The following is a 25,331-nucleotide window of genomic DNA, read 5'->3' on the forward strand; positions in this document are numbered from 1 at the left end:
GTAACCATATTAGAATGACGTAATTATTTATTTATAATAATAATAATAATATAGAAGCATCTTGCATCTCTTAAAATATTTATAAATTCTGTATGTTCTTATTAATTTTAATTTGATTTAGATTGTGTTTTTTCATATTATGTTTAGTTTGATTTAAAAATTTTAAAAATTAAAAAAATTGATTTGATTTTTATTTAAATTTTAAAAATTTTAAAACTAAATCAATCTATATTTATATAGAGAGAGATAAAATGATAAATCATAAGCCAGTTTATTTTTTGAAAGAAATATTTATTGTTGTTGCATTTAGCCCATTTAGTCTATTCTATAAATTGCTCATTCGATAGAAATTCATAATTTGATAAATTGAATTAAATTAGATTTTTTTTTGGGATCGATCTAAATTGATTTTTTATGTGATCGGTTATTTTTTTTATTTTGATTTTAAAAAATTGATTGAAGTTGCTGCGGTTTTAGTTTTGGTTTTGCGATACCGATTCAAATCGGTTTGGTTTGAAGATGAATTCTAAACTGACCCGGATCAAATTATATACACCCATATTCTAAAATCCACCTTGGCTGGCCTCACCCTCAGGCCAAGCAGTGGTGCCAAAGGCTTTTCTTCCGTTGAACTCAATGTGAACGTCATGTGTCCAACCTGTTTATGAGGGAGAGAAAGATGGCTGATTTTCTTTCTTTCTTTTTTTTTTCTTTTTTTGGCAAAGTAGAAAGATGGCTGATTTGGGAGGTCCTACCTGATCGCAAGATGAAGCTTATAAAATGAAAATTCCTATGGTTTGTCGCTGACGCTTGAGATTTTTGTTCCCTAAACAAATTTCTAATGGCTAATGATTTGATGTGATGTTTTTAAGCAATTCCAGGACCCTTGCTCGATTGAACCGAGCCTAGTGTGATAGAAGTCTTCAATCTGACCGTGCCGAAACTTTTAGCCACAAGCAAGATGGCCATCAACCAACGCACTAGATATAGTGTGCAGATGGTGGTTAGAGATGGCAATTTATAATTTGACTTGCAATGGATATAGTGTGCCTGCTTTAAACGGATCCATGTTTGACATAAATGAGTTTGGTTTGTAAATAAGTTGACCTAACCTACCTCTACAAAATAGTTGGGTTTTGTTTCGGATTTCTTATCTATTTAACTTATTTTGACCTATTTAAAATCAAATTGAGTAATGATCGGATTTGATGAAGATCCATTTAATCTGTTTAACATATTTCAAACATGTTTAATCTGTTGAAGATCTTCTTAACCTGTTTAAAACATATTTATAACTTGATCAATCTGTTCACTAAACTAGCTACATGGGTCATGTCAGGATACTTGTTTAATAAAAGATGAAGTTTGCATTTACATGTTTAATTCATTCAATAAATGGATCAGATTTGGATTAACATGTCTTCGACCAATTTGTGTCCGGTCGGATCAAATTGCCACTCTAATAGTGAGTATATACCCAAAATGGCACACCATAATGAACTAACCCACTTTTATACTAAATTATATCACTTTTATTCAAGTCTCAATTTACTAGCTGACTGAGCTTCTATCAGCTCGGATACTACCGAATCAAGGAGATTATCATACAACAAATGGTGAATTTGGGCCTTAGCATACCTGAGACTATTTAATCTCCTATAATCTGTACCATGCTCTGGACATTAGGTGGGAGATACAAAACTAATCATTTTTTGTCTTCAGAATTTTAAAACATTGGTGCTCTGATAAAAAGAATTATATGAGGGATGGAGTTTTTGAACCCTTTCTTTTTTGAGGAATGAGTCTTCAAACCTTAAATTCATCTAAACTTCAACTTTACATACTAGTACTAGTATATCATCACAACAAGCTATCATTCGTGAATACATCAGATGGATTGGCATATGTCAAAATTAAGCAAAGAAGTAGTTGTTTCCGAATTTGATCAAGTTAACCATGTTTCATTCAGCAAAGTGTAATAAATAATGTTGGGTTACATGTAGGTGGCTAACGTATGACACCAGAACCAAAATAATGATTCTACCCACAAGATAAAGGGAAATACGTTTGGGTAGGGGAACGCAAGCAACGCCTGGCGGCACTTTTGTCACAAAATAGAGCAACCAAAGCTTGTAGATGTCAAGTGCAACAGCATTCATCCTAGGAGCTGCATTGAATCCCGGCCAACAAAGTTTGCCTTATATAAATATGCACACACCACATGAAATTTTAGATTCTCAATAACTCGGTTTTCCTTGACTTGAAGTATATGTGAAAAGGTTGCCATTTGGTTGGAAGGAGTTTAATTTCTATTCTGATTTTAAGAGAGAATGGGGATGTTCTAATCCTTCAAAATTCAATCTCTTTTCTTTTAATATTTAAATTTCATTTCAATTTTAGTCACATATCAAATATATCGAGAGATATGATCATTTTGATTTTTATTTCAATTTAATTCGATCCCGATTTAGAAGTAAAAGTGGTATGATATTATCCATCTAGATCTATTTTTATATCCGAATCAATCCGAATATGGATAGAAATTTGAGAATCCTACTAATATCCGTATCCATATTTATATCCATCAAAGAAAAATAGATATAGATATGGATAGACAACTATCCAATCCATATCTGAATATTGAAATCTATATGTAACCCTGTATAATTTTATATAGTATTTAATTTTTTTAAAAAAAATATATAACCATATAAATATGTTATTAACTTGATTTATCATCTATTTAGTAATATCTTTGATTCTATAATCATAAAGTTTAATTATCTAAATGATATCCGTGATTGTATCCATACTTCCAGCATCCGAATTGTATTCATATCCGTTTAAAATAAATATAGATATAAATTTTTACATTCGAATAATATCTATATCCATATTTATATTTACTAAATAAAATAAATATGAATATACTAATATTCAATTTATATCTTATCCGATTACAACCTTACTCAAATTTTCACCGTAAACCAAATGCATTTCGAAACTCAAGCCGCTACGTGCATTGTGACAAGCACCGTCTCCAGGCAAACCAAAAGGTGGTTCAAGCGATAAAAATCCAATCCACCCGAGAAATAACAAACATATGAAAAGGTGGTGACCTAACGTGTCAAATGGTAACCGGACAATACAATTAAGTGTGTAAATTATTGGTTTACGTCTTTTTGTAGGCACTCAATGCTCACGCAAGAATGGGCCTTCCTTGTTTTCTTTATATTTTTCTTTCTTTTCTTCTCTTCATCGCAAATCATGCCACATTGAGACGTGTTGAACTGTGCTTTCATCTGGGCCTTGCATGTGTCGTGGCGTCCGAGAAATGAGGTTTGAATCCACCGATCCATAGAGAATTTTGGTTTTATTTTGAAGAGTTTCTTTATGGCAAAGTCCCACATGGTAATTGGCAGGCTAAAGGTTCCTCTTTGTGGACCACCTAATTAAGCATCCACCGTGGTCTCCGGACCATCTGAGCTGAGACGTACTTTCTTTTTTTTTTTTTTTTTGGGTAGAACTGAGACATACTTTACAGACTAGAGGAATTTTGCCCAAGCACTAGTTGCAATTTTTATTTTTCCATTTCTTCTAGCATCTTTTTCTATTTTTTCTAAAGAAAATCTTCTGCTGGCATCTTAGTTAATTTGAATAATTCAAATGACTGGGTTTTTCCTTCTATTATCATTTTCGCTCAAAGGAAGAGACAAGAGTCCCACTGCCTTTGCTTTGGAATGACTATGGACAGTCACAGATTGTTCTTGGAAACCTTATGTATAATGTTGTAGCAACCTCATGTCGGAGATTCTAGCGTCGAGCTTCCTTGTATATCTTCCATCTCAATCTGTAATTATTCTTTAGTCTGTTATTATTTCTAGGAAAAGTGTCTCACTTCCTCCATTTTCCTATAAAAAGAGGGGGGAGAGAGAGATTAGTTAATTGAGATGAATCTATTGAAAAAAAAAAAAAACTGCTTCTCACTGTCTTTTTGAGAAGGAAGGTGCTTCTCACTCTTGCATCTCAGTATAAGCTAAATCAGATTATAACTAATTATATAATTATATTGGCATTTCAATTACTTTGAACTGGCCTTTTAATACATACAGGAGGCTTCTGTCTATTTTCCTTAAAAGAAAAAACAAATCTTTCATCCGGCTTTTCTAGGCATTTGGTGCGCCAGGCAATCAAATGTCATACCAATTCGAGAAATCTAGCTAATACTTCGATTTTACTTGCTGAAAAACATCACTGCCGTTTGACCGGTCTATTAATAAATCCCCAATTGACTATATTTTTGGTTGCCTCAGTTAAAGCTCTGAACCAGGCAAGGCTCGAAGCCACAATACGTGCATATGGCACAGATAGCATCATCAAGAAATGGCCAAGACCTCATATAGTGGCCTGTGGGGTGCTGCTGCTGATCTCACTGCGTAAAAGATTCTTCCATCCCCTGCAATGGTTTGCCGTGACAGCAGTTGCGATCGGCATACCACCTATCATATTAAGAAGCATTGCTGCACTTTGGAGACTCACACTGGACGGTAGCATCCTCAGGTATATTGATTCCTCAAACCCTTGGAAATACAATCTTTAGATGGGTAAGAAACATCCTGGCCGAACGTCGGACATCCCAAAAGGCATTTTTGTTGCACTATTTTTTTTTTTTCCCCTAAATTCATATTATACATCTTGGAACATAAATCCCGTGCTGTGCATAATTTGCACCACAGAGTGCTGTGCAGCACTCAAAAACTGCCATCGGAGTATGGTCAGCCATTAAATAAGATAGCCTTATGTGTTGTATATGGCACATTTATTCGATAGCTATCCATCTTCTGATGACGACAGTCCCTTGGTATTGTGCAACACTTTGCAATCTTGTATCAATTGTTAGCGAAGGATTTTATATCTTATCACGCGGGCTGGTTCCTACCTAAAGATAAAGCTACGACTTTGGTATGCGAGCATCGCTGTCGTCTCAGTAGTGGGTCTATTTAGGAAGCACCTACGTTGAACTTGTTCATCAAGCTCCCAATTAGCCACCACGGAAATTCGTGTGTATGATTTTGCACGACGAGTACGTCCACGAGCAGTATATGGTTGGTTGGGATATATGATGGAGATTGCGTGAGCCTTCCGGCACGGAGACTCCACTGGGGGTATATGCTACTGCTGTCCATAATTCTCCATTCAGATCAATCTTTAATGGTCTCTTGATTCTTATGACGCATATACTATTTTTTAAATCTAAATCACGTGCTTGTTGTTTGTTTGTTGCGAGAATACTGCCTCGTGGCAGGGCAGACACTACTCAGAACATTCACAACTAGTGTTTCACTTTCCACCTGCACAAAAACGTGGCATCGTACTTCTACTGGTAGAGGCACAAATTTTGGGTATGCTCCCCCTAGACGGTAACCGCTACTGTAGTTCTCCGCACCAAAAAAAAAAAAAAAATGTTACTGCAGTTCTTACATTGAGATGTAGAAGTCTCGTCCGGAAATCGTGGCAATGTGCCCGTCGTATGCAACTAAAACGTCTATCTATACTCGAACTGGGATGCGGGTGTCTCTCAGTTCCTTTCTTGATGACTTGTCTTAGAGTTATTTTTAATGTGCTAGCCTGGTACAAGGGTAAGCTTTTCTCTATTCAATCTAGGGTATGGGTGTCTCTTATTGTTTAATTTAATTTTTGCGAAAACAGTATTCCGATACAATGATGAAGTTATTTGTGTTCCCAATCTTGTATGGGTGTCTAGTCTCCATTTTTGGCAGTTTGTGGGGCAGTTGCCCTTGGGGACTGCTCCGAGGCAGGGTTCATTGTCTTCCTCTTCACTGTAGCTGAATGGTTGGAATCAAGAGCCAGTTATGAGGTATTCTCTCTCTTCCCCCCTTCCCTTTTCTCTCTGTGGATGCCCACAACTACATGGCGTGCCGTTAACAAACTAAACTCTTGGCCATGTGACCTGGGAGTGGATGGCCGCTATGGTCCAGTGGAGTTGGTATTTTTGGGTGTCACTGCAGGGTTCCCCATTTTTTGGGATGACATGCTTTGTAGCGGAGAGATGAAATTTGAGTCGACTCAGCTTCCTGGCTTAAAATTCACAAACCTGGTCCGTCAATTTAGCTATCCCGACCACCCCCCCCCAACCCCCAAAAAAAAACCCTTCTTACCCCATTTTTTCTAAAACATAATTAGTATTTCTTACTCAAAAATATAATTTATTATTATTGGATGGATATCTGGCCAGGACACCACTTTCCAAGATCTTTTCAGTACCACACGATACAGAAAAAAAAAAAAAAAAACAAAACAATCAAAATACGTGGATCAGTCACAAAAAACTCACTTTCACGGGGCATGCAAATTTCACTATAAAAAAGAAATTTTATAAGAGGAGATCTCATCCTCAACCCTCGTACATCCAATTTCTCTCTCACCTGAAGTTTCTTTCACAAAAACTCTCTCTCTTGGAAGACCTCCTGAACCCCTGAAGTGCCTGGCGTTCGCTGTTCAGGAGCCTCCTGCTCCTTCTCTTTCAGCGCTTCCGTCTTTCTCTCTTCTCTTTTCTCTCAGGTTCCTCCGTACGCTGTTTGCGGTAAAACCAGAAGACCACCCCACTCACGGCTACTGTTCCCGTTCTCAGGCCTTTATAGGCCTTAAACAAGAGTTAGAATAGGATTAGAAATCCTAATCTGACTCAAACAAACTTTAAATAACCTCCTTCAGCCGTCGGATCGAAAGCAGGATCAATCCACGCCGTTTGATCACGATCGGTCCATGAAATAGTACCGTGAACCGCATGAAATACGTGAAAAATGCCCACGCGGTCCACAGGCCCAGCCATGGACCGGGTACAGGCCCAGGCAGGGTGCCTGGGCCTGGGACGGCCCCCGCGCGCAGGCCCGCGCACAGGCTGGGCCGCGTGCCCGCCTGGGCCGCGCGCCTGGGTCGCACATCCTGTGCATTGGCCCCACCTGGGCTGTGCGCCGCTGCCTGCAGCCGTTCGCCAGCCCGCCGCCGGCCGCCAGCGATCCTCTGCCGCCTCGGATCTCGTATCGACTTCAAAAGCTCGTATCTTCTCCGTCCGAGCTCTGTTTAGGTGATCTTGGTCTCCTTGGACTCCATTTTTCATCGCGAACCTCGCTATAGGCTCAATATGGGCTGAATCTTGAGATGTCAAATCCTAATAATCTCCACTCGACTCGATATTCGGCTTCCTCCAAACTTCGAGAGCTTTTGGATCTCCTCACCCCCATGCCCTGAGGCAATCGTCTGCTGATCATAGATGGACAAACATGGGAGTCGAGCTAGGCTGCTCGATCCCATCTCCGTCGTATGCTGTACTCCTCCCGATCTGAGATCTGCTCAGGGCATCGTCCTGCAGCAATAGGAATCTCATCTTGCGACGTCGCCTCTCGTCCTCTCGAGTCTCCTGTCTCGTGCCCGATCCGCCTCCTGGAGCTCTACCTCGCTCTGGGCTCCACCTGGCTCCCGAAGCTTCACCTCACACTAGGCTCCCCGCCAGGTAATAATGTCCTTGCTCCCCTTCTCCCCCTCCAGCACAATCCTATCACCGCGTAGCACCCTCAGGATTCCTCCACCAGCTACCGTCCTGTAGCCTCTCGAATCCAGTCTGCTAAGTGAGATAAAATTCCGTCTGAAATCGAGTATGTATCGGACCTCCCCCAATCTCCTTACTGCACTGTCATGTGTCCTCCAACTGACCATCCCAATGCCTCTGATCGCACAGCTCGATCCACCCGGCAGATATACAGTGCCCTCACTGTTCTCCAGAGAGTCAAACTGCTCCTCTCTACAACATACATGATAGGGGCATGCAGAATCTAATATCCACTGCTGGAAAGAAGTAGATACCTCGTCAGATATCTCCAGGACATCTCCATCTGAATCGTTGCCAGCAATCTCTACAGCAGCCACCGTCCGATTTTTGAGTTGAGGGCAATCTCTGGCTAGATGCCCCAACTCCTCATATCGGTAACACCTGATTTTGCTCAAGTCCCTCCTGGACTTGGATCGCCCTCATTGCGATCTCCTGTCGCTCCGTCTACCGCCTCCTGCTCCTCCAGAAGCCACTAAAATTGAGCTACCGCCACCTGAGCTCGAAGCTGGGTTCTCCCTCCTGAGAATCTCGTTCTGGAGTATCACTATGATGACCTCGTCCATCTTGATAGTGCTCTTCCCCATTAGAAGAGCAGTCACCAAGGATTCATACGAAGGGGGAAGCGACGCCAGCAAAATCAGTGCTCTGGTCTTTTCCTCAACATTCTCACCAATGCTGAGGAGGTCAGTGAGGATCTTCTGGAAGTGCTCAGATGCTCCTGCACGTTCTGTCCCTTAGTCATCCGCAGTTGGTAGAACTGTCTCTAGAGGAAAAGAGTGTTGGTGAGAGACTTTGCCATGTATAACTCCTCAAGCTTCGACCACAGCACTGTCGGAGAAGTCTCGCTCAGTACATGGATCACCATCTCATCCGTCAGGTACATGCGGATGGTGCTCACCACCTGCATCTATAGCCGTTTCCAATCCCGCACCTCCATGGTGGTCGGCTTTTCATCGCACAAGAGAGCATCGATCAACCCCTGTTGGATGAGCACGTCCTTCACCCTTGCCTGCCACAAGGAGAAATTACTCTTACCATCAAATTTGTTGATCTCCATCTTGATTATTCCTGTCTTTTCCATCTTTAGTCTTACTCACCACCGCTGCAATCTGCGTCCTTGTACTACCTTGCTCTGATACCACTTGTTGGATGGATATCTGGCCAAGACACCACCTTTCAAGACCTTTTTAGTACCACGTGATGCAGCAGGAAGAAAGAAGAAACAAAACAAAACAATCAAAATACGTAGATCAGCCACAAAGGGTTCATCTCTACGAGACATGCAAACTTCATTATGAAAAAAAAAATTTATAAGAGGAGATCTCACCCTCAATCCTCGTATACCTAATTTTTCTCTCATTTGAAGTTTTCCTCACAAAAGCTCTCTCTCTTGGAAGACCCCCTGAACCCCTGAAGTGCCTGGCATCCGCTGTCCAGGAGCCTCCTGCTCCTTCTCTTTCAGCACTTCCGTCTCTCTTTTTCTCTTCTCTCGGGTTCCTCCATATGCTATTTGCGGCAAAACCAGAAGACCACCCCACTCACGGCCACTGTTCCCGTTCCCAGACCTTTATAGGCCTTAAACAAGAGTTAGAATAGGATTAAAAATCCTAATCTGGCTCAAACAAACTTTAAATAACCTCCTCCAGTCGTCGGATCGAAAGCAAGATCAACCTACACCGTTTGATCACGATCGATTCACGGAATAGTACCGTGTACCATATGAAATACATGAAAAACGTCCACGCGATCCACAGGCCCAGCCGTGGATTGCCTGATCCACGGTGGATCGAGGTACAGGCCCAGACAGGGCGCCTGAGCCTGGGCCGGCCTACGTGCGCTGGCCTGGGCCGCGCGCCTGGGTCGCACGTTCCGTGCGTTGGCCTTGCCTGGGCCGTGCGCCGCCGCTCCACCGACGGTCCTCCGCCGCCTCGGATCTCATGTCGACTTTAAATGTTCGTATCTTCTCCATCCGAGTTCCGTTTGAGACGATCTTGGTCTCATTGGACTCCATTTTTTTACCACGAACCTCTCTGTGGGCTCAATATAGACTGAATCTCGAGACGTCAAATCTTAATAGTTATTTTCTTGTATACTCTTCTGTGACAGCAACCTTAGTTATCCGCCTTGTCTATCTGCCAATCAACATGTGGTCACATAGAACAATGCCAAAAGACTTCGCTTCCATCAAAAAAAGTTATAAAGACTTCGCATTAGAAAGCTGATCGTTTTTAACTTTCTAAAATCATAATTTCTACGTTTCAAGTAAATTTTAAGGTATTGAATGTTAATATAGTTTCAAAATTATCAGCTTGAACCTTTGAGTTTATTCAAATAAATGAAATGAGTCGAGGCCATCTTGGTGTTACTTCTTGTTTCAATTCATGCCCCTTCAGATGTGTTACATGGCTGAGTAAAGAATGATAATAGAAGGATAAAATGGCAGACAAAAAACCACATGCCACTTCGTTCTACGAAAAGATCACGAAGCTATTGGGTTTTGATTCTGGTTGGCGTCAGGAGGGTGGCATTCAGCCGATCGACTTGGATTGGCCTCACTGTTCAAGGCTTGTAGCGTCTGATTTGAAATTAACCTAACCCAACTCTAATTCAACAGACAGCCAACCTACCAGCACACAAGCAACTTGTTGACCCATTTAACCTTCAACCACATTTAGTTTCGAACTTTATATCAAATAGATAGACTATCTTTTAATTTTTTTAGGCTACAACTCTAAGTCATTGGAGCCATGGTCCAATTACTCAAATAGTTTTTAATTTTTTAAAATATATAAATAATAGTAATCCTTCCTTTATGACCCAACGGGTTGAAGGGCCTTGTCTCCCCAGCCGACCAAACCTATTGGCAGGTCAGATGGGATGGTGAGGCAGGTTGGGTTGGAAATTATAATCTCCTGGTGAGAATTAATCCTTTTTAAACCTTTTTTTTTTAAAAAAATCGAGAAAAATGGGGCAATTGTGTGGGCTTAAATGATGTTTGGCCAACGGACAAAGGCCAGTGCCACTACTGGCTTAACCTCGTGGTATTGGGCCTTAGTTTGGATATATGGGCTTGGCCGTTGGCTGTAGTTATTATACGGTTCTCTGAATGCAAGAGTCAGTTGACCTTCCCAAACGTTTTAGGGCGAGAAATTCTTTGTACACCGCTTATGGCATAGAAAATCCAATTCTTCCGATTGGACCATATAGTTATTATTTTTCGATGCATATTTAATATCTATATATTGATATTTTTGATTAAAAATTTTGTATGATAAAAATATCTTTTATGACTTTCTGATATTTTGTATAACTTTCTATTATATGAATTTCTTTGAATATATGTGGCTCCCTATCATATGACTTTGTGTGAATATATTTGATTTTCTGTGGATATGTATGATTTTTTGTGACTTTCTGTAAATATATATGACTTCCTATAAATATATATGACTTCTTGTCAATATATATGATTTTTGTGAACATATATGATACTATTTCTTTTGAATATATATGAGTTTCTGTGAATATATATGACTTTATATGAATATATATGTATATATTCATAGAAAGCCATATCATACATGTTTATAAAAAGTCATATATATTACAGGAAGTCATATATGTTTACAGAAAATCATGTATATTGACAAGAAGTCACAGAAAGTCATTGATATTCACAGAAAGTTATATATATTTATAAAAAATCATATACATTCACATAAAATCATATATATTCACAGAAAATCATATATATTTATAAAAAATTACAGAAAATCATATATATTAATAAAAAATTATTCACAAAAAATCATATAAAATATTAAAAGTAATAAATTTTTTTTTATAAAAAATATCATAATTTTGGATAGAAATATTTTTATTATATATAATTTTTAAATAAAAATATTAATTTATAAATATTAAATATGTATTGGGAAGCGATGGCTGTTTGAAACGGTGCACTCCACGTCGTGTTTTCTGCACCGCAGGCGGTGCACAAAGAATTACTCGTTCCGGGAATCTCACGTTGGATGGAATCGAGAAAGACTGAGAGAAGGGTTCCGCTACAATTTTCGTATGGAGTTTTAGAACCAGAACCTGGCCTCCTGCAGGCGACCGCCGGGATGTCATCGCTGATGAACATGGCCCCACGGAAGGCTGTTCTAGCCGAAACAGGGCAGGTCGTAGACCCCCGAGAAGTGACAATCGACACCATCCTGGCCGTCAAAGCCGGAGAAGTGATCCCAATCGATGGTGTGGTGGTCGAGGGGAGGAGTGAAGTTGACGAGAGGAGCCTGACCGGAGAGACTTTCCCCGCTGCCAAGCAAGCCCAATCCTTGGTTTGGGCTGGGACATTCAATATGGATGGTATCTCTCGTCTCCTCTTTCTCCTCCTGATCTTATGTGCGTCGAAGTTTTTTTCTCTCCATCGTGATTTGGTGGAAGCATCGCAGGTTACGTCAGCGTCAAGACAACTGCTCTGGCTGAGCACTCTGCCGCGGCCAAAATGGCGAGGCTGGTGGAAGAAGCCCAAAACAGCAGGTCTAAGACCCAGAGATTGATAGATTCTTGTGCCAGGTATTACACACCAGGTCAGTGAAGCTTCAAACCGAGATGCTTCCTGCAAAAGCTCTCCCTTCTTGAATATTATACTTCTCTCAACCAACTAAACTAAACAAGAAGACGCGCGTGTCATGTTACATGAGAACATTGTATTTGATTGGAGTTGGTACTGTTCATTAAAGAAATCCGAACATAACACTTTTCCGAGTTGAAATTTTAAGAGGGGCGTTGAACATTATATGCTGTTCCAGTTTATATCGATTGATGCAGACATCTTGCATGATCTTTGGCTCATTTTTTTTATCCATGCACGCTGTCGCTGCAGCTGTGGTGGTAGCCGCGGCAGGCTTCGCAGTGATTCCTTTGACCATGAGGGTCCATAATCCCATACACTGGTTCCGGTTGGCGTGAGTATCAGTGCTCTCCACTCCGGTTGCAACCTTCTGCGCGCTCTTGAAGGCAGCAAGGACAGGGGTTCTCGTCAAAGGAGGGGATGTTCTTGAAGCCTAAGGTAGTGGCTTTTGACAAGACAGGGACCATAACAAGGGGAGAGTTCGCCGTTGTTGAGTTCCGTTCGAGGTCAACCTGCAGGCACTTCTTTACTGGTTATTTTGTGGTTTTTGGAGCGAGTCAAAATTGATACATCAAAAAGACGTAATCTAGAAACTATTATAACATATCTAGCTAGGTTGCTCTTTTCTGCAGGCTTAAAATCCTTGTTGCACCATCTTACTAGAAATGATGATAATTCTTTCAATGTTACACTCCAGAACCAAGAACATTGATACAGATAAGAGAAAGGAGAAAGCAAGGATGCTCACTTAATTGGAGACTTGGATAGACCCACTCTAACAAGCCTGTAAAATAGAATTTGTTGAAACGGTGCACGCCGATATCATATTAATCTGTGAAATTATGCAAAGCTGCTCACGTCCGTTCTTCTTCACTTTTTCTGGCAAATTTTTAGGCATTTCACTGCCTTTCACATGTCTTTAGAGACTTAGAATTTTGCAAATCATTGGAAACTGGATTGAGAGGGTGACAATTTTTCAGGGTTTCAAGCATCGAGAGTAAATCAAGCCACCCAATGGCATCTGCACTTGTTGACCATGCTCGGTCAAACTCCATCGAACCAAAACCAGAGTGTGTGAGGGAATTTCACATCTATCCAGGCGAGGGAATTTATGGAGAAATAGAAGGAAAAAACATTTATATTAACCATAGAATAGCTGCAAGGGCCTCATGTGAGACAGGTAAGAATGTCTATTCCGTCTGCAAGTTCCAAGTAACCATTGCTCATATCCTTTTTTTATTGTTATTATTGCCGCAGCAATTTCATTCTTGAATTCATAACCAAAATCCTCTTTGATTATCCAATTTTATGGAATTTACATTGAAAAATCTACTAATGCAAACTAGAATGAGATTTTAAAAAGCAAATTACGTAAAAGGAGAAGTTGTGATGACTTATCACCTGATAAACAGGGTACGAAAGGATGGCAATTGTTGTGGCCAACTCCCCGTCGTCTGTCGCCGGTGAAGAGCATCTGCAAAACAGCATTTTCACAGACCTAAGTTGTATCCGGCGAAGACTCTTCAATACTTAAGTCAGAGAGAAAATTGATGAACAGTAATAGAGTATCGAGAGTAGCAAAGCTCTGGCTCCAAAATATCTTACTAGTACTATTTTCTTATCCTCATTTTATAGGTGAATCTGATATAACCGTCGAGTACGTAGTCCCACTTTTTATGGTGCTAAATTATCGGACTATAATTGTGGAGTTAGTGGATTGTTAATTCTCATTAATTGCCGTGACACATAGTCGATAACCGTTCGTAACAGTTATAGCATGTTGAGTAGACTGGCCGACTATATATCGATAATATTAGTATGTCAGTAGAATATCCAAGTGACCATCGACTAGTAGTTCTGATATGCCAACGGTCTTAAATCGGAGATTGTTCAAGTTATCTATTGTTGATCGTGATAGCTGAATGTCAATCGGTCTGTCGACTATGAGTCGGTATGATTTATCCAATCAGCCAAATAGTGGTCGGAGTAGTATGTTCGATCAATCGATCTTTTTCGGATTGAAGTTGGAAGTCGGCTGACTTGAATCAGGAGTCGATTAACTTATCCCAACAGTTGCTTTCCACTCCCAAGTCTAAGATGATCCCACGTGTGTCATCATGTGGTTGACTTATGCCTCCATCTTTACATACGTGAAGTATTGTTCGCTTTGACTCATGATCATAATAGCAATAATGATTTAATATAACTAAAATATTACCTCTAAATCATAGCTTCGTCATGGCATGTTTGATCACAAAAATGAAAGAAGGTTCATGACATATTTCTCAAAACGTAGATTAAGATACACTAAGAAGGAATCGAGACATGAAACACTGGTCCAACTAACAACTAATCTCTATGCCGCTCCAATCATAACCACCGTATTTCATTAAAAGATCTGTGCTCCGTATCCAGCTGAACATCTCTCACATATGATAGAAGCCTAGAACATGTTCCTTGGACTTGACCAGACATGTTTAAACTATTAAAAGGTGCACATACACCCAACGTACCTGTTACTTATTTCCAAGAATTTCTATGACATCTGGCCTCGAATTTTTAGTTCCAGGTTTGGACGACATTAAGGAAGGAGTAACTGTGGGGTACATCTTCTCTGGTACTGTAGCAATTGGAGTATTTACTCTCCGTGACACCTGCCGAACTGGGGCTGCAGAAGCAATCGAAGAGTTAAAATTGCTAGGTATAAAGACTGCAATGCTCACTGGAGACAGCGCTGCAGCAGCCATGCATACCCAAAATCAGGTACATAAAATCTATGTTTGGGAGGAGGGCAAAAATAAATACGTAATTATAGGTTATAGAATCCCACTGCATGAAGCTTTGAAAAAAAAAAAAAAAAAAATCTGATGCCTCCAAAGAGACTACCACATAAGCTTATAAGAATGAGGTTACTCATGATATCTGCCAACTAGTAGACAGAGAAGGATATGGAAGGAATGTTTAAGCTACCATCCTTGTTTAAGTGGCTCATTTGTGGTCTAGCTCTGCATATAGACTTCTATGTGCCATGCACAATATTACAATCCTATAGTACTTATAATAATACTTGTTGTTCTTTGGCAGCTAGGGCATGCCATAGAAGATCTTCATGCTGAACTTCTACCAGAAGACAAAGCGGTATCATCAATGACCTCAAGACCAGAGAAGGATCTACAGTGATGGTTGGAGATGGGATGAATGATGCACCTGCAATGGCTTTGGCTGATGTGGGGATCTCAATGGGTATATCAGGTTCAGCAGTTGCAATGGAGATCAGCCACATAACCCTCATGTCAAATGATATCTGAAAGATCCCAAAAGCCATTCAACTTGCAAGAAAGACACATTTCAAGATCATTGGGAACATTCTCTTCTCTGCAATAACTAAAATTGCCATCCTTGCATTGGCTTTTGCTGGCCATCCACTCCTCTGGGCAGCTGTCCTAGCTGATGTTGGCACATGCCTTCTTGTAATCTTGAACAGCATGATGTTTTTACAAACAAGAACCAAGAAGGAAAAGAAATGCTGTGATTCTTTACACAAACCGCTTATGCAAAGGCCTGCACGCGTAGACCACTGTGCCAATGGTGCACACAAATCTGCAAGCACTTGTGGACAATTACATAGTTTAAGTTGCCTGGATGAGCATAGCTGCCATGACCACAAGGAGGCAGAGGAAGTAAGGATACACGTCTGCGAGAAACAAGAATGCCACAAGGAATTGCCAAGCCATTATCACTGTTTTCAGGAATCAGTTACACAATGAATGCAGCCCAAGAACACCTGATTTCAATCACTCCAGCATCGGGGCATCATGATGATCAATTGCAAAAGGAGCATCCTATGGGGCCTGCTGCATGCAACCATAAACCCAAATTAAGAGAGGACTATAGAAGCCATGTTGCATGTGGGAGTGTGAATTGGTCTTTGGACAATGATTCACCAAGGTCACCTTCAAACATTTGCAGCAACACAAACAAGAATTACATGGGTAAGTGCTGCAAGAAATGATTGGAAAAAATGCAGGAGGAAAGATGGCTGCTCTTCACAAGAGATCATTCAAGAGATTGGTGGGTGTTGTAGGAGCTACATGAAGGAATGTGGAAAGAAGGACGGTTGCTGTGGAGGTGGCATAGAAAACTTGCCTGAGATCATTACAGAGTAGGAGCCGAAGCATCATGTAGTTACCTCATTAACCCCACAGACCAAAGAAAGTGAAATGTAACATGGAACCAGTAGCAGCCAACCAATTTTGGGAACTTACCCTTGTAAGCAATTAAAGTAAATACAGCGATTGGCCCGCACATGTCCAAGAAGACTGAGAGGATTGGTACCCTGTTGTTTCCCTTGGATGGAAAATAGGATCACATGCTTAAAAAATATAACATTTGTGGGAGGGTTGGTCGAAAGATTTTGACTGCTGACACATCATATAAAACTCTAGTCTTATACTTCTAATCAATGCAAGTAAACATGACATTGATTGGTGGTGAAAGGTCAGATGAAGCGCAAAGATATAATACTTCTGTTAGATTAAAAGGAATAGGATACTCAAGATAAATTAAAGATAAAAAATAAAAGACCGGCTTTTCATATGAAGACCGAATATATCTCATATTGGGAAATTAAAAACTGAAGAACTATATTTACTCTAAGAACAAAGAAAAGGGTTGCCATGCAATACGTGATTAACAGGGAGGGAACATATGCTTAGGTTTGTTTATGGGGCTTCAGTTTGGGCTTGTAGAGCATGCTCTTATTGCTGAAACATGATCAAACTTGAACGCCTTTTGACGAACTCACAGAACACATGCCAACTAATTGTAATAAAAAAAGAAACATTGATCTAAATTCTTGCATATTCTAACAGATAGCATCAACCATCACATGTTAACTGAAATAACCTGGTCTCAATGGATACTTATTTAGTGTGTTTCTGTGATGCTCATCTTTTTGTCAGAGTTAATTGAAATAACCTGTGTTATTTCAGGTCTTTATCCTGCAAAGGTCTAGAAAATGTTTTCTAGATAAATCTGTAGAATATGAAAAGGTTCTCCACTGCTAACATTCTCTCTTAGATCATCAATGAATTTCCTCCTTCAAAATCATCTCAGCAGATGAACAAGCATCACCCCGTTTAAGGAAAAGAATGGCAAAAGGAATCACAAAGCCTACCTTTAAAACAGCGGAGAGATGAAAAAGAAAAATGTTAACTTTTTTTACCCTTGTTCCATTTTTTCCCCATATACCAAGGGATCACATGGATCAGGTGCAGGCTAGATAATGCAAAAACCAATATTCAATGACTTTCTTAATTCAGATAGCTCTTACAAGTCCTATGATCTTTAGCCTTCCTTGTAGTCGTCCTGAGTTCTCAAGCTCTTCATCACCCAACGGACACCAAGACACCTTTGTTACTGATGTCTTTTCAACAATATCATGAAGTCATGCCATAATACTACATATGTCAGAATCTTAGCCATTGTTCCTCTGCCAGTTGTCATACTGTTATTGTCACCATCGGTTATATTTGTCTCACCGTACACAATTTTCAAAATGCTTTGCAACAAGTGAGACCTCAAGCTCACATCAAAACCAGAAATATGTTTTTCTTTTCTTTTCCTTCTTTTATCATTCCAATCTCCAAGTACAGTGTATCCTCCGAAAATTTCACCTGGCATTGTTATCCAGAGTCCGCAGTTCAAACTCTGGTTTCATATCTTGATATCATCATGTCTTAATTGATCCACCAATTTCAGTAAAGATTCATTTACTAAAAATTAAAAAGTTCACCTTAACAGTTAAACTATGGTATGTTCTCCACAAAAAAAAAAAAGTAGGAAATTAGATTCCCTTAGATCAAGCGTGCAATATGGTTGTTTTGGTTAAGAAAAGGGGAAAAAAACTAGGAGATAAATTTTTCATTACATGGTTGTATGGAGAAGATTTAGAATGTCAAAGACTCCAGCGATTTCTTACCCACGCGCCCCCCCCCCCACCCCCCCCAACAAAAAAAAAAAGACTACAGAGAAAAATATTCAGTTAAACCTCCTAAATATCAAGAAATGTTATTCACGAAAAGGTTTAAACTAGAGAAAGGAGCTACTAATTCTCTATTCTTCCACCAACACTGCTCAATCCCAACACTGCCAACATCATCACCCATTATGATCATGGCAAAAATAACTGTTGTCCCACACCACCATGATCACCATACCATCATCAATGTTGCTGCTAAACCACACCATTACTACCACTGATAACATTTATGTTACTTTATTGAACAATTAAAATTTCAATATTCTTCTTTTTTTTTCTCTCTTCAAGTTTTTCTCTCTCCTTTTCTTTTATCAAACACAACCTAACAAATTTTGTCAAATTTCTGAAAGCCCGCAGATTAGCTCTCCAGTTTTAGGGGAAATGCTTCATGCATTAAGAGCCTTTTATTATTTCAAGAATGTTTGTGGTCTAAACCATGCAGTTAATAACTACCTCTTAGCAAAGCAAGTGATTATTTTCACGTAAGGGCATTTTAGAAATCATGGTCAAATATGTGCACAAGTGCCATGCAACCTTTTGTTGCCTTAAGAAATCAGCAAAAGTTTAGCCGTTTATTAATAATACCCGAACAGCCTAAAAATGATCCCTGGTTTTGAGATATGGAACCAAGATCTTTTCCTAGTAGCAGACAAAATATATTTTCAAGTTTGATTCCACATCTCAGATTTATATTCTATCCTGCTTCACTCTTTTATTCAAAGAGTAAATTCATGAAAGATCCACTTGACCAAAAGAGGAAAATGCCGCAAATACTGACCGTCAGACATGACCCAGTGTTCTAAATTTGTTTGCACTTGAGGCTGCAGCAAAATTTTCTCAATACAAGGCAAAGAACTAGGGTAACCTCTTCTTCATCTAGGTGGCAGATTGTTGTGGGTGGTGGCAGTTTCATTACACTAGTATGAGATAAAAAATCTTTATATAGTAATGAGTTAAAAAAAAAAATGTGTGCACTTAGGAAAGCTACTTAATATTATGCATGAATAATAGACCACTTTTAAGAAAACCAGGGTTCTTCCATTATGAGTTATGACATTTCCCAGATTTGGTTGCCCATTGAAGTGTCTAGCACATGTGGTGTATCAATTGCCAGCCCTTTTTATGTGATAAGATACTCCACAATATAAGGTGTAAATCCTTAACAAATTCTTTACATAGGCAACCTGAATCAACTTGGATAGATGAAGGTCAGAGTGACAATTGCACTAAGATTGTCGGTTGCCCACCATATCTTTATGAAAAACCCTGTATCTCTCTCACAAAGAGAAAGGATGTCTCCTCCCTCCTGCTAGCACACCAAGCTCCATAGAAAAGGTACGCATCTCACTGACCCTCCGTGATGTCAAAGGCCACTAAAACGAGATGGCATGGCATTATCTGGCCAACTGGGCGGCAGATATGCCAAAAGTTCCACAGGTCTCATTAAGCCAAAATGCCAAATGGCATTGGACAATCTGGGCAGGATCATAATCTACACTCCCAAAGCCTATGGTCACAACAAGACAAAAGAATCACTTGGCCAAAAGCATCTTCGCTGCTGACAGGATTGGAATAATTGCCAATTGCGACCTAAAGCATATTCAACCACTAGAATGTCAACAGGGGCCACGTTTGATTAGGCTTTCTGAAAGTTTAACTTTTCCAAGCTAACCAAAGCATTCTGCCCCCTGGTTATACTAATAAAACCACAGGTGAACTGAATTAGTACAGCAGAATCCCATCTGAGGCAATCAAAAGAGGATGCTCATTAGGCGATTGTGAGAAAAGGAATAACAATAGGTGCATTAAATTATATGCAGCACAGCACCCCACCTTACAAAACATGGGAGGAGAGCTAATGAGATCATGGTGGAGAGGGAAATCTCATGACATGGAAGGAGAGCTCATGAGATCATGGTGAAAGGGGAAGTCTCATGAATATGTTTAGGAGGAAAAGGACGAACAGCAACCACCCTTCCTAGGTTGACTAGATGCATCCGGTAAGACTAAAAATAATATGGTGAGCTCAACCAATAACAAGCATGAGCCCTATGACTCAACTTGCAAGATTCTATTCCCACAACAGCCTAACAAGCATCCTGGTTTCTGGTTGCAACATAGAAGTTGAAGACACCCCATTAGGTACAGTAAGCCCTCTTTTGTGGCCCCCACCCCCACATACACCCCACCACAAAAAAAAAAAAAAAAAAAAAAAAAAAAAAAAAAAGAGGAGAAGGGCCATAGGAGATTAACCCAAAAGAGAAACTTTCTCTGGTATGGAAGCATGGGGTGTTTTGTCCTATTGCATTTCTCTTTTGAAATTACTGCAGGAAGGAGTTGTCAAGTGTAGATATCTTCGCAGTGGTTTTCAACAGTCAACCAAAAAGAGCACAATAGGAATATGATTACCAGCATATCAGTGTATCAGTTAGCGCTGTCTATATATACCAACACTAAACATCAAGTAAGACGAAGAAAACAACAAATGAGGAGACAACAAAGGAAGAGTAGTGTACCTGCTCACAGTGCTCTGACGAATGGGAATGTGGAGATCTTTGACATGTTCATAGCCAGGGCCTTACTTGAAGAGGCAGAGAGTGGACTGCAGCGAAGGATGACTTGCCGACATTGGCCAGATAGAATAATATCTCAACTGCAAGATGTTGGCAGGCTGTCCAAGGCTGCATTTGGCTCTCTTCTTTCATGTAAGTCTCTTGCCTGACCCAAACTATGCTGGAAGCTGTCAACTGATAATCCTTAAACTGGGGGGCAGAGAGACTCAACACATGCATGTCAAGGGGCAAAACATGTAACTTTAAATTTCTGGAATCAAAAGAGGAACACAATTATCTTTTCTAAATCTAGCAACAAAAAAATGAATTGCATTCAACAAAAACCATTTTTACTAAGTGGAACTTTACTCCAAACTTCATGTTTTTCCACATTGACATTTCTTATATATGAAACAGCTTCTGTTTGTCCAGAAGAATCTAAAAGGTTTGGAAATGTTTTATGGAGACAAGAAACGAATAGGAAAGGAAGGCAGAAAATAGAAACATACAGATTTTAAAGGTATTAGGGACAACCATGGACTTCATTGCAAGAAAGCTACTCAGTTGTGCCCAATACCAGATATTGAAAATGATAATGCAAAAGTTGATGAAAAATAAACATAGAGCAGCACTAGATTAGAATCAATACAGTAACCTGCCATAGACTTAGTATTCAAATAGCAATACGATGCATCATGTCTTGGTATTGTACATATCATGTTTTATCAGAGAATATATTATGTCTTACCATGCTGATATTTAAATGCAAAATTCTGACTAGTTCAAACAAAATGTTGTAATATTTATTCGCTGATTTTTAAGAATGGTTGGTCACTAATGACCGAGAGGTGAACACCTAGCATTGTCTAATTAGTGTATCTAATAACATTAAAGAGCAATTTAAACTTTAAAGAGTCAATAATTTGATGTGATGCAGCAGCATTTACAATAACTGGACAAAATATTAAGAAATCTATCTAACAAGAGTGGCATGTTAATTAAAAAGGCACCCTAATGGCGAGAGTCTATCTATAATGAATAATTAAATCTAGTATCATTTCTAACAAAATTAGCAGAGTAGGAGGTGATAATAAATGTATGATAATTATTTCTTAAACACAGCATTTAGTGGATTCCAAGTAACAAAGTATTACGATCATATTCAGAAAAATAATAATAAAACAAGGGAATGCTATTGAGTAGGTACAGTACAAGGTGTTGAAGGGAATGACACAATAAAAAGTTCCCCTTTTTTGAGTATCATTTTCACATCTTCCTTGAGATAATGACATACATACATACACATGCATCCACAGGAGTACAGCACTTCAGCCCAACTGAGACAAAAGCTAATTTTTGTGTGCATGTGTAGCATTTAACCTTACCACAGACCAGCAAACAAAATCAATGCTACTGCTAGACCAATTAAAAACAAGCATAATTTGTTAAGTCCAATTGCATCGCATGTAGATACAGATTCGGTAGAAGAATATTTTTTTCCTATAACAGCTATGCCTATTGAAATGTTTGCCATTTTCGAAAAAAAAGAGTCCAAAAAGAGCAAATCTAATTATTTTTTTCTCATCAACATAGAGAAATCATGGCATGTACTGAGGCCTTGCTGTTCATCATGCATTTTCAATCTTAATATCAATATAACATTTTTTGATATCAAGATCATGATGCATCAAAATGAAGCACAGTGGCCGCTGAATGGTTTGTATGGTTCCTCCTCATTTGTAAGATTTTTTTTTCCCCGATTCAACTTGTGTAAAGATGCTAGCCTGCAACTTTTAGATGTCTTATGAACAAATTACTGTGTGTGATCTTAGATAACCACCATTGAACTCAATAATATTAATTATAGTCTACCAAAGTTTTTCAACTGACCCAAAACCAATTTCACAGAATAGTATCTAGAGTCTGGAATTGCTATCTCACAGCACAACAATCAAACCTGCCAGCTAGAACAATGACTAACTATAAGGTAATAAGAGAACCAGGTTGTATAGATGTTGCTGGTTAATTAAGTGTCAACATGAGGGTGATGAGCAAATTTTTGGCCTTTTTCTTTTTCTACCTTTTCTTAGGCATGAAGCCAGCACTCAAAGCAGAGACTGCAGAACAATCTCTATGAGTATAATATTTCCTTCAGAAATTTAGAGTTCAAAAAAAAGAAAGATGTTGGGTTATTGCAGCAGATTTTCATGGCTTGACTCATTGTATGTTCTCCATCTACCCTACAGAAGGGCAAGCTTTTACCTAATATGTTGGGTCTCCTTTCATGTACTTTATTCAACAACAGTGAACAGCAATAAGACAAGCACCTCAAGTTCCTTTTCTTTTTTTCTTTACCCAGTGATTTGCTCCTGTGTGAATTTTCATGCATGTAACATACAAGCTGAATGATGTGCAAATAATATTTTCTTAATCATTTGAACAAAGCATAACTAATCTGTAATTTCCAAATCCATGAGTTCAAGTGATCAAAGTTCAGATGCACCCCAAGAAAATAGTCAGTGACCTGCCATTCTCTATCTACGACTCCTACAAAGGTGCATTGAAAAAATTAGCCACTAAGTACATTAGAAGGTAACCCAAACAGAATTTCCAGATAAAGGGTCAAGTTCCATGTTCCAACAACATTTGATATACTTTCTTCATGACAGTTACTCCCATTTTATCTCTTTGAGCACTAAATCTTTTCATATTACCAGCCAGGTGATGTAAGAATTGTAATTTCAGATAGTTGCTTCCCTTGTGATGTTTGAGAGCTATAAACCTAATCATATTGCCAACCAAAAAGCATTGGAAGCGAAGCTCCAACAGAAAGGTTATAAATTAATCCCTCCCAAAGCAAGGATAAGGTAGTAGCATCCTGCAAAGGAATTATATTAGTTGCAAGCAGTGCAACAATAAAATGTTCTCCCTGTTAAACAGAAAGCAGAAGCTGGAAATCATTTTAGTATGACAAACCTATAACATTTTATTTTCAATGACTTCACTGTTGACTGAAAAGGCAAACATCTGGGACACTCATCACCAAATTGCAGCATAAAATAAAGAAAAAGATAATTAAATTTTTAAATTTGGGATATTCGAGGGTGGTTCCCATGCTTGCATCTGTACTTGAATGCATGCTTGCATGTGCTGACACCAGACCAGTTGCTTTCTTATAAACATTTTAAATATCATGACCTAGAACTATCTATTGAATGCAGGTAGGTGAAGCAAATTTAAAAAGAAACAAAATAAAAATAAAAATATTATTTTTACATCGATTAGAGAACAACAGATGATGTTTCACAAAGCAAGTACTGAGAAAACAGAAGTAGCATACAGTTTATTTACATGAGTAAACCAGACATAAAAGCCATTAAATAATATAATTTCATTTTCTGTTTAAATTTTGAGTACGGCATAAATCACAGCAGCAGCACATTTTTCTTCAAAGTTTTTGACTCAATGGGTCGCACTATGTTAGTAAATAGAATTTCAGAGAATGGTAACATTTTCATTTACACCATCTAATAGTCACTATCTAATTTATAATTGTAAGAAATTGACAGAAACGGAAGAGAATCAACCATGAGATAAAGTTTCAGAAACTATCAATGACAAGATTGACAGATTCTCAACTACCCCAGTAGCAGATAATTACTGAAGGCGATGAATGCGCCAGAAGAATAGTAATTATAAAAGGCAAAATGTAGCAGAGCGCTATTAATTGGCAGCAAATTTGTCAGGTAATACTGAACTTTTAAGCGACACAGGTATCATTATAGATTCATGCTGCCATGCATGAAATTATAAATTAAAGTGACTGATGTTTCAAGAAGCTAAATAGCAGGACACATACCTTGAACATGATTTGGCATCAACTCGCTGTCTGAATGAATGATCCTCCAATCCTGCATCATTGATTACTGCACTTAGACTAGAATGCAGAGAGCTAATTATTAGATGCGATGCATCAGAAATTACATTGAAAAATTAAGACTAAGAAAGCTTTCCAATGAGATTGGCCAGTCAATATCAAAAGCAGCTGCTGCATCCCTTAAAGGGGAGTGATTGCATTTGGCTGCCTTTTCTATTATTCTTAGGAATGAATACAATCATAAGGTTGTAGAAAAATTAATTTTAAAATCTAAACTGGATTTCATCATAAAGCATGGAATGATTGCATTTGGCTGCCTTTTCTATTATTCTCAGGAATGAATACAATCATAAGTTTGTAGAAAAATTAATTTTAAAATCTAAAGTGGATTTCAGCATAAAGCATCTAGACCAGTGCAGCACAATTTGGCTGACATGCATTAAATCTTATTTCACCATGAAATAGTCCATTAAACAAGATTGATTTTTTATAAATAAGTAAAAAAATCATATCTTACAACATCCAAGCCACTGGCTCTACGACACATTGAATTCGAGACAAGAAACCGTTTTCTAAAAGAATCGTGATCATTATGA

General features: G+C 38.9%; 1 pseudogene; it reads left to right on the forward strand.

Moving 5' to 3' along the window:
- The first annotated feature begins 1,010 nt into the window (after positions 1 to 1,010).
- Positions 1,011 to 16,957, forward strand: LOC105050952 (cadmium/zinc-transporting ATPase HMA2-like; annotated as a pseudogene).
- Positions 16,958 to 25,331: the final 8,374 nt, after the last annotated feature.

Source organism: Elaeis guineensis, chromosome 8, assembly GCF_000442705.2.
Source record: "Elaeis guineensis isolate ETL-2024a chromosome 8, EG11, whole genome shotgun sequence".
Classification (NCBI taxonomy): domain Eukaryota; kingdom Viridiplantae; phylum Streptophyta; class Magnoliopsida; order Arecales; family Arecaceae; genus Elaeis; species Elaeis guineensis.